The sequence below is a fragment of the Aegilops tauschii genome, chromosome 2 (assembly GCF_002575655.3).
Source record: "Aegilops tauschii subsp. strangulata cultivar AL8/78 chromosome 2, Aet v6.0, whole genome shotgun sequence".
NCBI classification, from domain to species: Eukaryota; Viridiplantae; Streptophyta; class Magnoliopsida; order Poales; family Poaceae; genus Aegilops; species Aegilops tauschii.
Window position 1 is genome coordinate 394,350,504 of NC_053036.3, and position 10,461 is coordinate 394,360,964.

Here is a 10,461-nt window from a genome sequence, read left to right on the forward strand (position 1 = left end):
CCCTATAAAGTCCCAAATATTCCAAAAACCCTCGGGGTAACCCTAGATCAGAAGTTCCGCCGCTGCAAGCCTCTGTATCCATGAAAACAAATCTAGACCCCGTTCCGACATCCTGCCGGAGGGGGGAATCATCACCGGTGGCCATCTTCATCATCCCGGCGACCACCACGACGAGAGGGAGTAGTCCACCCTCGGGGCTGAGGGTTTGTACCAGTAGCTATGTGTTTAATCTCACTCTCTCTCTCTCTCTCGTGTTCTTGAGATGTTATGATCTTGATGTATCGCGGGCTTTGTTAATATAGTCGGATCATATTGTGTTTTCCCCTCTCTATCTTGTTGTGATGAATTTAGTTTTCCCTTTGAGATTTCATTCTTGTGGGACTGAATACTTTTATGGATTTGAAAACACTTGATGTATGTCTTGCAAATGAATACTCGTGGTGACAATGGGGTATTATTTTGATTCACCTGATATATGTTTTGGCACTCAACTCGCGGATTCCCGAGGTGACATTGGGGTAATCTACGCATAGGGGTTGATGCACTTTCTTGTCTTTGTTTCTCGGGTAGAAATCTTGGGGCACTCTTTTAGGTTCCTTGTGTTGGATTGAGTATTATGAATCTGAAATTATTTGGCGTTATTTTAGTACAAACTCTTGGATAGATCGATCGGAAAGAATAGCTTCGAGGTGGTTTCGTACCCTACAAACGATTTCTTCTTATGTTCTCCGCTAGATAGGAACTTTGGAGTGATTCTTCATCACACGTTGAGGGATGGTTATATGATCCAATTATATTAGCATTGTTGAGAGATTGCACTAGCGAAAGTACAGACCCTAGGCCTCATTTTCTAGCACTGCAATACCGTTTGTGCTCACTTTTGTTACTTGCTACCTTGCTGTTTTTTATTTATTTAGATTATAAAATTATATTTCTACCATCCATATTAAACTTTTATCACCGTCTCTTCGCCGAACTAGTGCACCTATACAATTTGCCATTGTATTGGGTGTGTTGGGGACACAAGAGATTTCTTGTATTTGGTTGCAGGGTTGTTTGAGAGAGACCATCTTCATCCTACACCTCCCTCGGATTGATAAACCTTAGGTCATCCACTTGAGGGAAAATTGCTACTGCCCTACAAAACTCTGCACTTGGAGGCCCAAAACGTGTCTACAAGAATAAAGTTGCGTAGTAGACATCATTGGGCAATTGAGAAAACTTCAAATAATCATGACGATATCCAGGCAATGATCATTATATAGGCATCACGTCCAAGATTAGTAGACCGACTCGTACCTGCATCTACTACTATTACTCCACACATCGACCGCTATCCAGCATGCATCTAGTGTATTAAGTTCATGGAGAAACGGAATAATGCAATAAGAACGATGAAATGATGTAGACAAGATCTATATATGTAGAAATAGACCCCATCTTGTTATCCTTAATAGCAACGATACAATCCATTTGTCATTGGGATCAAGCACTGTAAGATTGAACCCATCACAAAGCACCTCTTCCCATTTCAAGATAAATAGATCAAGTTGGCCAAACAAAACCCAAATATCGGAGAAGAAATACGAGGCTATAAGCAATCAAGCATATAAGATATCATAGAAGACTCAAATAACATTCATGGATAAAAAGATAGATCTGATCATAAACTCAAAGTTCATCGGATCCCAACAAACACACCGCAAAAAGAATTACATCATATGGATCTCTAAGAGACCATTGTATTGAGAATCAAACGAGAGAGAGGAAGCCATCTAGCTACTAACTACGGACCCGTAGGTCTACAAAGAACTACTCACGCATCATCGGAGAGGCACCAATGGACATGATGCACCCCTCCGTGATGTTGTCTGGATTGGCTCTGGTGGTTCTGGAACTTGCGGCGGCTGGAATTGATTTTCGTCGACTCCCCTAGGGTTTCTGGAATATTGGGGTATTTATAGAGCAAAGAGGCGGTTCAGGAGGCACCCGAGGTGGGCACAACCCACCAGGGCGCGCCTGGGCCTCCAGGCGCGCCCTGGTGGGTTGTGCTCCCCTCGGAGCACCCCAGGTGCTTCTTCGGCCCACTGGATGTCTTCTGGTCCATAAAAAATCCACAAAAAGTTTCGCTACGTTTGGACTCCGTTTGGTATTGATTTCCTGTGATGTAAAAAACATGCAAAAAAAACAGCAACTGACACTTGGCACTATGTCAATAGGTTACTACCAAAAAATGATATAAAATGACTATAAAATCTCCCTAATAATAAAGCACGGATTGACTTTGTCGGGTTCGCCGTCACAATACGCTTCTTCACGTGAATTTACGCTTCCACTTTGAATTTAAAACGTATACGCGAGGTGGTACTAGTAAAATTTGGTACGTCGCACGCTGGGCTCGCTCGCGCTATTGATCCTTTTATTACGGGCCTTCTCTTACATTGATCCTTTTATTATGGGCCTTCTCTTATGGGCCGTCTAGTATTGAAAAGAAAAACTCCTGAAAGCGCACGCACACGCGGACATCTCCTTCTTCTTCCTCTCAACACGCACGAACTCCTCCTGACGAGCGTTGGCTGCCGCCGATCTGGACTCTCCAGCTCCCGTGCTCCCCTCCCCCCATCTCGCACTGCTAAGGAAGGGCATGGCCCTGCGAGCGGCCGCGGGAGGGCTCGCGTCTGCTGCCACGGCCACCTCCCAATGTCCGAGTTGCTGCTCCCGTGTCGTGATTGGAGACCGTGTCCTTCTCCAACTGCAATCAATGGATTTCCCTACCCGGATTTGAGTCGCCTGGTATAAGAAGGAAGGGTCCTCGGCCGGAATCTCCATCAGGTTGCGTCCTTGGACCAGAAGCTCCATCAAATCCCATCGAATTTGCATTTTTTTCAAAACATCCAATGTCGCCGCCGAGTTCGCTGGAGGAAGAAACGCCGAGTTCGCTAGAGGAAGAAACGCCGAGTTCGCCGGAGGAACAAGAACGTCCGTCCAACCGTCCAATGTCGCTGGCGGCGGCTACACCAGAGGTATATATCCCCTTGATATTCATTGGATGTAATTCCCTGTTTTAGATGTTGTTTCTGTCCCCTGCCTCTGACTACGCAACAAGGGATGGAACCTGAGGCACAGCCGCTACGGTGCTGAGAAGGAGGCGGCTGTGGCACCCGACAAATGCTGGACTCAGCTTTGATGCTCACTTAGGGCGGCCACACACATGACTCTGCCCAAGATTCAACTGCAGTTGGCTCGGATAAAAAGGATTGCAACATTGGCAGTACTGTTGATAGGATGGTTAGTTTTGGAAGGGGAATAGTAGTATGAGCAGAGATTGAAAACAAGGCTCCAGTGAAAACACTCTTGCTCAACCAATTTAAGCTCAGCGTCAGCTGTTGATTAAACATTGGATATACTCCCCCAAATGACATCGTTGCACTACACTGGACTTGACGACGAGGGGATCCGGCTAGTTGTCTGATGGCACTTCCACATGTATAAGCTTTGTATGTCCCTCCTTTTTCTGCATCTTTGTTTCCAAAGGTCAAGAAAGTATGTCTCATCTTTTTCTTCAGAATTTCTTGCATGAGACTGACCATTGTTTCTTCTTTTTCTTTAGGAGCTTAGGTTGTATTTCTGAGGGGAGCATACTTATTACTACCTTAATTGGGTTTGACTTTTGGCTACTGTATTGCTGTCACAACTTACCAGCGAAATAGAAAGAGAGTCATGTCTGATAAGGTATTATGCTTCAGCTGTATGCTTTCTGAGCATTTATTTTTCTATCCAAGTATTACTAGACTCTACCAAGTTTTATAATGACATAACATTAACTTGTTATAGGATATGTACCGAGTAATGAGTATGTACAGAAGTGCTGGTTCTTGGTTCTTACATGGAGGTGAGTAACCATGAGGTGAGCAATTATGGGCTGCAAACGTTGCTGCTGCCCATCACCTGGTCCAATTCAAGCACAACCAGTAGGCTGCCTTGAATAAAGGAGTTCTCAAAGATGATGTCTTTTAGCACGACCATTTTTATTGATTTAGTTTCTGTACAATTTTGGAGCATCCAAACTTGGAAAGTTTCATCCTTCAAGTTAAATTAGGACAATCCATTCATTAATTTCAGCAAAAAATATTGGCACTGTTCTTCCCATTTTTATTCACATTCGTAGAAATATAGGTTTAATGATGGCTCTGCAATTTTCCTATTAGTATGCATGAATTTTCTTTTTGATTGCTCACCCTGGTACTTTTTGTAGTAAGATCATAAATGACAATTATAACGGTGGCGATTTTTACCATCAATTCCTTATTTTTCACTTCTCTCACACTCATGATAGGTTGATATATATTTCCAGTTATCTTTACATCTTCAGTATGTCGATGTAGCTCCAATCCCATGATACAATCCATTTTCTGCAGCCCATCTTATGTACGCAGATGGGGCGATACATTCATGAGCTTGCCACTATGCTTAACTAGCTTGTTCAACTTCTCTTGTGAGATCAAATTACTTTGATGTGAATTTTCATAGCTCTTTGTGCTCTTTCCTTCTTGCTGAACCAATGTTTCCTCATGAGGTGAACAATGTTTCCTTGGGACACGGTGAAAATTCTAGAGGACATGACTGGTGTCCCTTCAAATGCATGTAGCTTCTAATATGTATTATGTAACCTTACTGATGGTATTTATAGCAGACCTAAAATTTCAACAACTCTACCGTAAGTGCATAGGTGGGTGTGTTTATGGATGTGACCATTTAGCAACTGAAATGTTGCTGCTAATAGGTTGTTGTGATTTTTTTACAGTTGTTAATGCATTTAACTTTTTTCGTTGTTGTGCATTTAATTTTGGTGGTAAAGATTTTGTGATCCAGCCCCATGATGTCTTGAGAAGGATCTGCCATCGTGCTCTTCTCAGTTGCTGACGAGACCTTCTGATGCATGCGGTCACCTTTGTTCCCGGTATTATAGTCATGAAGAAGCTTTCGTTCACATTTTAATTTGCCTAACCAGCCCTAGAAGCATCCAATCTCGCCTCTGACGCATTGCCGGAACACCTTCCGCCGTCCGTACGTGCTCCACACTTCGCCAGAACTTCTTCTGCAGGTTTTCCATTTGAGGCATGTACTAAAGCTAACCTTGCAAGAGGCATGCAATATAAGCATGATTTTCAATAGATTATCTTCTGTTCTGTTGTGCTAGGCTATGCGATGAAGCTGATATAATTGCTAGAAATCAGAAGACGAACAATGGAATAGTTAGTGACCAGTGAACCTTGAGCCCATGGAATAGCCCTTTATCACAAATAGCAGAACTCTATTCTGTCTAGATCTTTTGGTTGTCCATCGGATCGGGCCTGTGCATTGCACAATAGCATGCAAGGCAGTTGGGAATCAAGTGCATCATCACGGTGACACAACTGATCTACAACAAGAGAACCCATCCACAGTAAAAGAAAATACATAGTATCCAATCCATCACATCCTAATTAAACCCCAAACAGATGTTCTTGCCTTGATCAAGCGTGTAAGCTACATTATTTTTTTCTTCTGATAAGGCACTTCATATATGTCATAGTATCGGTAGTATGGTTCACACACTGGTGTACGAAAGATGGAAACAACACTATCAAACTTAACCAAAGGAATAAAGGGCATACTACAGTGTGATGTGGTGTCGTAGGACGCAGGCTGGACATTTTGCTAATGCCATGCATCAATGAGAAACTTGCACGCGCACCCCTCGCCTTCCTTTGTTCTAGGCCTCCCCGTCTTGCCTCACTCCTATCTGGCGGTCATTGATTTCGACGGGGAATATGCAAGGAGGCTGGGGAATAGCTGCTAGTACGGGTTGTGGGCATGCTCGGACCAGGAGGAGACATAAGTTGTTGCGGCTGCCATGTGCAATGGAGGCTGGATACGATGGTCAGCGGGATGGGATGCAGCGGCTCGCAGGGGTAGCGCCTTCGGCGGCAGGCGCTGGGGAAATGAATTCTACTTGTGTGCTGGAGTCAGTTGCATGCTAACTGGACAATGCGTTAGCTTGTTCTGTACTTACTCTGTAGCTACCAGTGATCGAAGTTGGAAGCTCAATGTAAGCTACACAGTTACCTTCTTTACTTGTGTTGGTTTTTCCATGCGTGATTCTTTGGGGCGTAGGAATTTTACTAAAGCTAGCTTGATTTCAACAAGAATTTGAACAATTCTCTGGTCTGGTCTAAAAGATACATATTTGGGTAGATAGGTTCAGTGATTGAAAATATTGCATGTTATCATTGGTGAATATAAGTTCATGGATAAATAAAAGTGGAAGATCATGGGGAAATTTGCTATCAATTTGTAATTTGTTACTCTGATGTATTCTATTGTCGACAAAATTATATAGTCAAACGAGGCATGTAGCACATGTATTCAGTCTAGAATGATCTTTTGGTGAGGATAATCATGAATTCTCTTGGGTTCTGTCCTGATATTTGGCAGTTGTACAATATCGTATCCATTATTTGTTTGAAATATGATATCTCCATTGTTACTGTAGAATATCATGCGATTATTTATTTGAAATATGACAACTTCATTGTCACTATAGAATATCATGTCCATTATTTATTTGAAATATGACATCTCCATTGTTACCACTGGAGCTGAAAAATATATTTCACAACTACCTAAATAAATCTATTTTGTCATCTATTACTGACTTTTTGACTCCCAGGTCCAAAGAAATAAGTTCTACAAGTGCAACCTTATGTTTGTATCAGGTGTACTGCTCTAAATTGCTTAAACGATCAGGTGTCCTGCTATATGGACCTCCAGGCACTGGGAAGGTAGGTGTACTGACTTTTATACTTTGTCTTAATTGAGTTTTCATTCCCATTTTTCAAAAGTTAGTTGTATCCAGCAACAAGATAATACATGCTAACTAGGATGTTTTCTTTTGAATTTTTAGACATTACTTGCGAAAGCAGTAGCAACTGAGTGCTCATTAAACTTTCTTAGCATAAAAGGTCCAGAACTGATAAACATGTATGTTGGAGAGTCGGAGAGGAATACCAGGGACATCTTTGATAAGGTATATCCATCTGCACAAGCCATGTATGTAATTGCCATGAAATATGCACATATACTCGGGTTTTCAGTTTTCACTATCCATTTCAGGCTAGATCAGCATGCCCATGAGTAATTTTCTTCGATGAGCTTGATTCCCTTGCTCCTGCATGAGGGTCCTCTGCAGATTTTGGAGATGTGATGGATAAATGGTTCCTCAGGTATAATTAACATCATCAATGAGGTGGTTACTGGTGTCTCAGTTTTCCCTCTTTTTTTACACACGCCTCTGTTTTCCCTCTTATTTTCAGTGTTAAATGTTAAGAGCAAGCTAATTCAGTTTCCCTTTTTCTCTCATTACTAGCACAAATGCCCGATGGAGATGCATATGTTTGGCATTCTATCATTAAACATACACGTGCGCTGGCTTGCAGTACTACATTTTGTGATTGTGTAGTATCCACACCACTACTAATGCTTAAGTTTGTTGCCTTGCCGTGTAATTGTGTCATATGCACACCAATACTAATGCTCTATGCTCTCGCCTGAGAGCACGTGCTGTGCTTTGTATCATCTAAAAAAGATGTAAACTTTGTAGTAGAAACAGACTTTAGCACTGTGATCCAGTATGTATTGAGTAGTGGATTAATGTATGTATTTGGTGTGCTTGCAACTGCTTATTTATTGCTTGCACCAGAAATACCAATAAGTTACTATTGAAAATACAAATATACTATCAGGAAAATGTAAAAACACACACGCATTGGTCTCAAATAGCTCAAATGCTCTGCTGCTACCGCCCTCCCCTAAGAGCATTCAACCCTAGGCGGAGCTGCTTCTGCACCCTGAACACTCAATCCTATGATAAAGCTGGTTCTGCATCCCATCATTTTATCCCATTGCAATGCACGGGCTTAAATTGTCTTTTTTATCAGTTCAGTTTAGTAGCGCATCTTCTCATGATCGCATCTATCGTTTATTTCACGAAAGAAACATTTATGCAGTTTTTGGGTTTGTCGTGCAGTTCGTAGGAATCTATCATGAGCCGATTGATTACCCGCTTTTTTATTTGTATCACTACCATTGGCTTCATCTACATGCATAGATGTATAATGTGGATGTAAAAACCAAGTTTTGTATTAGTATCGTTCTTAATTCTCAAGAGCAAATCGGAGAATATGTTGTCAATGTGAACTTAAATACTCAAGCATATCAACAAGCAACCATGTCTTTCAAAATATCAATGCTAAAATAAGTTATCCCTACCCCATTATGCTCAATCATTGATCCATTCATGAAACACACTCGCATATTAGCTACACCAAATGCTCAAGTACGATCATAGTACCCCCTAGTTGGTGCTTTATAAGAGAAGATGGGGACTCAAATTAAAAATAAAAATTGCATAAAGTTAAAGAAAGGCCCTTCACGGAGGGAAGTAGGGATTTGTAGAGGTGCCAGAGCTCAAAGCGAAAAACATAGAGATAAAAACATTTTGGGAGGAATGCTTTTCCCACCAACGAAAACGACTTAGAGTTCCCCACTAGGCGGCTCCCAAAAGAAAATAAAGTTTATTCCTTTTTCCACCATACTTTCACTTTCCATGGCTAACCGTATCCACGGGTGCCTTCCATACCAACACTTTCCAAGGAATTTATTATTTGACAACATAAAGTAAATTCTTTTTTTTTTTCATTTCGGGACTGGGCATCCCTAATACCTTTGCCTTACTCTCGTGCAATGACAAGTGAATAAACACTCATCATGAGAATAACACATCTAGCATGGAAAATATCGGCCATCCCTCACCGCCTCGCGAGCGGTACGAGCACACAAAAGAGAAATTTATTTTGAAAATTAGAGATGGCACATACAAATTTGCTTAGAACGGCAAAAGAATACCGCATATTGATACGTCTCCAATGTATCTATAATTTTTTATTGTTCCATGCTATTATATTATCTATTTTGGATGTTTAATGGGCTTAATTATGCTCTTTTATATTATTTTTGGGACTAACCTATTAACCGGAGGCCAGTGCCAGTTTCTGTTTTTTGCCTATTTTAGAGTTTCACAGAAAAGGAATACCAAACGGAGTCCAAACGGAATGAAACCTTCGCGATGATCTTTCTTGGACCAAAAGCAAACTAGAAGACTTGGAGTTGAAGTCTGGAACGCCACGAGGCGGCCACGAGCCAGGAGGGCGCGCCCAGGGGGGTAGGCGCGCCCCCACCCTCGTGGGCCCCTCGTAGCTCCACCGACGTACTTCTTTCGCCTATATATACTCTTATACCCTAGATCGATCAGGGAGAGCCACGAAACCACTTTTGCACCGCCGCGACCTTCTGTACCCATGAGATCCCATCTTGGGGCTTTTTCCGGCAATCTGCCGGAGGGGGAATCGATCATGGAGGGCATCTACATCAACACCATTGCCTCTCCGATGAAGCGTGAGTAGTTTACCACAGACCTTCGGGTCCATAGTTATTAGCTATATGGCTTCTTCTCTCTCTTTGATTCTCAATACAAAGTTCTCCTCGATGTTCTTGGAGATCTATTTGATGTAATACTCTTTTGCGGTGTGTTTGCCGAGATCCGACGAATTGTGGATTTATGAACAAGATTATCAATGAATATTATTTGGTTCTTCTCTGAACTCTTATATGCATGATTTGATATCTTTGCAAGTATCTTCGAATTATCGGTTTAGTTTGGCCTACTAGATTGATCTTTCTTGCAATGGGAGAAGTGCTTAGCTTTGGGTTCAATCTTGCGGTGTCCTTTCCCAGTGATAGTAGGGGCAGCAAGGCACATATTGTATTGTTTCCATTGAGGATAAAAAGATGGGGTTTATATCATATTGCTTGAGTTTATCCCTCTACATCATGTCATCTTGCTTAATGCGTTACCCTGTTCTTATGAATTTAATACTCTAGATGCATGCTGGATAGCGGTCGATGGGTGGAGCAATAGTAGTAGATGCAGAATTGTTTCGGTCTATGTTGAGGATATAGACCTTAGAGTCACCTGCCAGGAGGGGCCGGGTTACTCTAATGGTCATTACCAGAAACCCGGAGCCAAGCTTGAAGACGGTGGGCCAGAGATGGGCTTAAGACCCGGATATGACTTAAGGCCCGTAGTTACAATCATTATTATGGTAGAACTTGTAGTGCAAGGCAAATATGATTGAGAGTCCGTGCCAGACACTCTTATGAGCCGGCCGGGACTCTGAGGGCTGCTGGGCGTCAGCCTCCCTATATAAAGGGACGACCCGGCAGCGGTTTAGGGACAAGAACAATCTCATCGAGAGCCGGGCATAGCAGTTTAGCTCCCTGGCGATCGTAACCCTAATCAATACCACCTCAACTGGATGTAGGCTTTTACCTTCACCGAAAGGGGCCGAACCAGTATAAACC

The 10,461-nt window shown here is 42.3% G+C and overlaps 1 long non-coding RNA gene across 2 annotated transcripts; it reads left to right on the top strand.

The window, feature by feature from the left end:
- Window positions 1-2,107: 2,107 nt before the first annotated feature.
- LOC120973477 (uncharacterized) lies at window positions 2,108-7,773 on the top strand. Of its 2 annotated transcripts, XR_005768399.3 has the most exons (6): window positions 2,108-3,497; window positions 3,611-3,732; window positions 3,835-6,824; window positions 6,947-7,069; window positions 7,156-7,265; window positions 7,409-7,773. It is a non-coding gene; the product is annotated as an uncharacterized lncRNA (long non-coding RNA). The 2 variants fall into 2 exon arrangements; XR_006670207.2 differs by having other exon boundaries at window positions 7,156-7,773.
- The last annotated feature ends 2,688 nt before the right edge of the window (window positions 7,774-10,461 follow it).